Source organism: Camelus bactrianus, chromosome 10 (genome assembly GCF_048773025.1).
Source record: "Camelus bactrianus isolate YW-2024 breed Bactrian camel chromosome 10, ASM4877302v1, whole genome shotgun sequence".
Taxonomy (NCBI): Eukaryota; Metazoa; Chordata; class Mammalia; order Artiodactyla; family Camelidae; genus Camelus; species Camelus bactrianus.
Window position 1 is genome coordinate 15545299 of NC_133548.1, and position 5883 is coordinate 15551181.

A 5883-nucleotide genomic window follows, 5' to 3' on the forward strand; every position below is an offset into this window, starting at 1 on the left:
AGGCAGTCGGGGCATTCTGAGTTAAAAAGAGGGACGCCTTTATAAGTAGAAGTGGGAGTAAGAGACAAAAATGTCTATATGCGTCAAGCAATAGAGCTTTACTGAAAGAATCCTTCCTCCGGTGAGTAATATAATCTAGCATTTTGGGGGATGGGAGGAAATGGCTGGATGGGTCCTGGGAGTACTACTGAGGTGACTTCAGCGTTAGCATTTTTCTCCACAGCTTGAAATATGAAGAGGATGGAAGACGGGAAGAAGCTGGGACGTCCTCTCACGCTAAGGACCCTGAGAGGCAAGTGCTTCGGAAGGCCTGAGAGCCTCAGATCCACTTCTAAACTGGCACTGCATTCTGATTGGCTGTCTCTGCCTGCCTCAGTTTATTGCTCTTCCTGATTGGCTGGGTTCATCCACCCTCGTCACATCCCTGTTCCAAGCAGGCTAGTCCTCCCACCCGCCGCAGTGTCACCTGGGATTGGCTGGGTTCTGAAAGACCCGCCGGCTTGCCTTTTGCCACCATCAGATTCTTCCTCATTAAACAAATGAATCACAATCCTAATTAATTTGAGCAACAGAATTTATGTAACTACTCCCAGCAGGATGTCTGCTCTCAGTCGGTAGCGAGATTAATTCCTCTCTCTGGGAAATTCCAGCCGCGCTGGTCAATAAACTTTAATGATGACTGAAATCTCCCATCTGTCTCTGCTCAGGGCAGGTAACCCCTGCTAACCAGACACCCCGTTGGCTTGATGCAGTACCCCAGATACGGAGAGGACAAGGACAAGAATCTCCCAGCCTACATGGGCCCTGAGCTGTGTAGAGCACACAGTAGGTGTTCAATTAAGGACAGGGACTACCCATCCTAGGGACATTGTGAATCACTTAAAGCCCACAGGAGATGTTCAGTTTCTCTTTATGGAATGAATAAAAGAGACTGTGTGCTGCTCAGATACTTATAAAACGGTCTCAAGTTTCTGAATTGCAAACAAGCCCCTCCGGCTCTTTCCGTCCTTTACTCCCACCACTTCCCATGACCGTACCCAATTCAGTCTTTTTACTATTTTGAACTTTCTGGGCTCAGAGACTTGGCTCTTGATGTTCCCTGCCCTTGAACTGTCCCAGTCCTCTTGCTCCAAAACGCCCCACGCCGGCTGCTTGGGAGGGAAGGGTAGCGAAGTGGAAAGTATTTCGGAATTAGTTCTAATTCTGGCTCTGCCACTTATTGTAAGTCACCTCTCTGTTCTTAACCTTTCTCTCATATGTAAACCACACGAGGTTCTTAGGAAGATTAAATAAGAAAATATGGTGAAAGTGTATCGCGTGGGGCTTGATTCATTCAATTAGTGACAGGCAGTGTTTTAGGCACTGGGGATACAGCAGTGCTCACAACAGGATTCCTGCTCTGCAAGAATTTAATTTCTAAGAAACAATAAGAAGTTAAGCAGAATAGAAGATAATTTTAGTTAGGAGTCAGTGTTCAGAGAAAAATAAAATAGGAAAAAAATGTTGTGGAAAGCGTCTGGAGTAAGGAACTCTTGGAGGAGATGCTGTTTGCTTTGAGACTCAAATTTAGTAAGGAGCAAACCACATGAAGATCTGGGAGCACAGCATTCCAGAGAGGGAAAGCAAGTGCAAAGGCCCTGAGGTGCAAGTGAGCTTCACATGATTAACAAGCTAAGATTCTGTAGGAATAATTTGCCCAGTTGCCCACCTAGGAGGAATTAGGGTCAGGATTTGAACCCAGGTCTTTTTTTTTTTTTTTTTCCTTCTTCAGGAAATAGAAGCACAATCTATTAGAAATGGAACAGATTTCCAAGAATCTGTTGGACTTCACTCTAACTAAATAACAATGATGTAATCATTCTAATTCTATATGAGGAATGTACAGAAATTAAGAGATTGCAGGAGAGAATAAAACAGTACCATCTTTCAATTCTTTTATTCTACCTTGTGAAAACCTGGATACTTTTATAGAAAATGAATTTATAAAATACATTATTTAAATTCATGTAAAATAAAAAGTATTTGTCCAAGGTGGCACTATAGATATCAAAATTGTATCCTTTATGAATCACTCATGAAGTATAAAGACAACAGGAAAAATATAATACTAGCATAAAGGTTATTAGGTATATTTAGGTTTTTTTTTTCAATTGAAGTAAAGTATAGTTGGTTTTACAGTGTTATGTTAATTTCTGGTGTATAGCATAGTGACTCAGTTATACATATATTCCTTTTCATATTCTTTTTCATTAAACGTTGTTACAAGATATTGAATATAGTTCCCTGTGCTATACAGTAGGACCATGTTATTTTACATATAGTAGTATCTGCAAGTCCCAAACTCCCAGTTTATTCCTCCACCCCTCCCTTTCCCCCTTGGTAACAAGTTTGTTTTCTATGTCTGTGAGTCTGTTTCTGTTTTGTAAATAAGTTCATTTGTGTCATTTTTTTAAAGATCCACATATGATATCATACTGAACCGAGGTCTTTTAGCCCTTAAATATGGAGTGCTTGTCATTACAGCACAGAGAAGGCGTAAGGAGGAAAAGTGAGCAGAGATGAAGTGAGGTGGAATGTACCCTGCCTTGTCTTCCACCAGATCTCAACCTGCCTGTGCCTTCCTGACAGTTCTCAGGACTGTGGGATCCTGGCTCCTGTTAGGCCTTCCAGCTCCACTGGCCCAGGTTGTCATGTCAGGGATCACCAGCTCTCACAGCTCCCTGAATCTGTCAGTTCCAAGTCCTTCCTCATTTATAACAGGGAAAAATCAACTACTTTTACAATTTAGAACTTTCTTTTTTCTGATTATAATACATGTTCATTGTAGAAAATATAAAATATGTAACAAAATATGTAATTCCAACCTCTTCTGGAATTTTTGCTGTTTATCTTTAGAAGATTCTGAACACACTGCACATAACAGTTTTAGAATATGCTTTCTGCCTGTCATAAGAAAAAAGTCTTCAAATGTATTTTTTAACAGCTATGTGATGGTTGACTAGATGGACCAAACCAAATGTAACTATTTTAGGGCTTTTGTTATTACAAATAACACAAAGGTCCTTCTGACCTATAAATCTTTGTTACATAAAGTCCTAATAGAATAGGGGAATTGCCTCCTCTCTTCACCTCCTTGAGTGCTATGTCTAGCACTCAGGGAAACCATTTTCTTGGCTAGGGGGAGCGAGGTCACATGTGTTCTCAAACACCCTGCCTGTAAGTGTGTAGCAAGCTTCGTGGTTACTCTCTACTGAGAAAGGGACATTGTCATGCTTTCTCCAACTTTCCCTTCATTCTCAGTCTATGACTATTACTTTGGTCCCAGAAAGGATAAAATGGGAAAAGAGGAAAAAGAAGGGAAAATGTACGCCATTCAATGTTACATTTTGAAACAACAAATACTTAAACAGTACTTTAGGCACATGAATATTATTTAACAATATTTTTATTAAATGCACAATTGGCAGGGAGTGAGGCCAAAAGGATAAGGGCCTGGCCTCAGTATGCCAGAGTCTAAGGTGACTATGTTTTGCTCCTGTAGGGGCCTGCCATGGGGGTGGACACAGGAGGCAGGAGCCAGTGAGGCTAATCTCTGGGCTAGAGTCAGGGACACCCATCTTCAGTAGGCCTGGAGAACAAACCTAGTACCAAGGGGGTGTCTGAGAGAGCATCTGAGGACCTGGGTGGGGGGCAACACCCTGGCTAAGGCAGGGTGGGCAGGTCTGTGTCTTCAGGCAAATGCTCAGGCTGTCTCCTCCTTGGATTACCAACATCACCACGTCATCTCCAGGTTCTGGTCTGGCCTCAAAACAAAAGGAAAAACAAATCAAAACAGAGAAAGACATAGGAAAAGAGACGGTAAGAAGAACAGAGTGAAAAGGGGAAAAATGAGAGGGCAGAAGGCAATGGTGGGGAGGTGGATGGTTTGAGAAGCAGCAATGTTTATGGTGGAAGCTTAAGCAGCAAGACATAATTTGGGTCTGGACAAACTTATTACACCTCCTCAGCTGACAACCTTTAACTCACAAAGGCCAACATCAGGTGCTCAGATCCCCCACGAGTCAGAGAAATGGCTTTGCCAACTGTACTAACTACAGACCGGACCATTCCTCTAAACTGATTCGGTGCCCTCTTGCTGAAGAGCAATTTCTCAAAGTTTCTGGAAGCTGATTACGTCTCAGTGGAGAAGAAAATGGAGAGGTTGTGCCAGGCAAGAGCCCCTCCTGTGCATGCCTTTCGGCCCCCTCAATTTCTAGGGGAGGGAGTGAAAAGTGGAGATTGATGTGGCCCCGTGGTTGGAATCAGCAGGTGGGAGGAGGGAAGGGCTGGGCAGAAGGATATGGGGAAAATAAAGAGAGAAGGAGGTCTGAGAAGAGGGGAAAGAGTTCCCCTTTCCTTACCCACACTCACCTCTTGCTGCCAATTATTCTGTCTTCCCTCCAGGTGGCAGGAAATGCTGTCACTATCCACTGGAAAAGCCCAAGGGTCATTGTCAGCTTCTGCAGGTGTAGTGGTTGAGAAAAGAGAAGATGGCAAATGAAGGGGGTTCTCTTATACTGTGGGAACAGATCCTTGTTCAACTTGGGGAGAAGAGGCTGAACTCTTCAAAAGGACCTTTTCTAGGAAACTGCAGGAAAGAAACAAAATGACCCATAAACGGGGATAGAGGGCATTCTTTAATCTATGTAATGCTCCCTTCCCTGTCTCCAACCCTGCCTGAGTAGACACTGGACCAAAATGCTGCTTCTATCTTTTGAGTCCACACTCAAGAGACCCTACTGGCAAGCTAGACCCCTCCTCAAGTTCTCCCTGAGGCGAAAGGGCATCTCTCCTTCATTCCTTTTGAGCATCCTCTTGGCTCTGGATCCTAGAAGTGCTTCTCCATGTTCACAATGAACTGGTCTGTGGTTAAGCTGGCTTCTCCCTTCCTTGTGTTTTGAAACATCAAAAAATAAGAGGTGTGAGAGATCATGAGGAATGAATCCCCTCCTTATGTGAAAAAACAACTGAGGCCCAGGAGGAAGAAGAGACCAAATCAGGTTCACACAGCAAGGAAACTGGCAGGGATGAGCCAGGCCTTCCCAAGGCAACCTTCCCAATACTATTACTATTACTAAACCGCAACATTTAGTTGATGCTAAACCCTTTTCCTTCCCCCTCCAAAGGTCTAACCTACGTGTGGGTCTAGGCCGACTCAACCATCCCCTCCCCACGCCCACCTGCCCATGACATCAAGGCCCCAGCGGTGAGAGCAGCAGATGAAGGCAGCCAGGCGATCTCCTGGCTCAAACAGCCAGGGAACGGTTAGCCTGTCCTCCAACCTGTTTCTTGTGAGGCGATGCTGCTCATTGGCCCAGAATAAGTGATTGACAGGTCAGTAGCCCAATAAATGATGAGTCTTGGAAGTGCTGTGGGAGTTACCAGCCAGCTGTCTCATAGGGAGACCCTATGTAACGGTTTTGGCAGTATCAGTTCAGCCTTTTTTTCATACTCAAAATCCAGCGTTGTTTTAGTAGGGGGTGAAAGGCAATCTTCTCCCTCCAAGAGGACACACATTTGGGGGTCTAAGAGTACAAAACCAATCCTCTAAAAAAATATGGGACACCATTGCTGAATGAGTCACTTAATAAATGGGGGCTTGATTTGTTAAGACGTTGGTGGGAAAGTGAGCGGGCTGGAGGGAGGAAAGGTAGCCGGGCATGGGGACAGAGGACTCGGGCAACCCTTTGAAGGCCAGAGGGAGTTTAAGCTGTTTGTAGCTTAGAAGAAATGATGAGGCTTTTCCTGGGGGGCGTGGATGGTTCTGGGACCTGAGTGAAATGATGTGGTCACTGCTTGGGACTTTAAAGGTCTAGGGGCTAGGAACCTGGCTGGCAGGCAGGT

General features: G+C 44.4%; 1 long non-coding RNA gene across 1 annotated transcript; it reads right to left on the reverse strand.

Moving 5' to 3' along the window:
• Positions 1–3460: 3460 nt before the first annotated feature.
• Positions 3461–5314, reverse strand: LOC141578966 (uncharacterized). The gene is made up of 3 exons (XR_012509852.1): positions 5220–5314; positions 4411–4499; positions 3461–3803 (listed from the first exon to the last, which is right to left on the reverse strand). It is a non-coding gene; the product is annotated as an uncharacterized LOC141578966 (long non-coding RNA).
• Between the last annotated feature and the right edge of the window lie 569 nt (positions 5315–5883).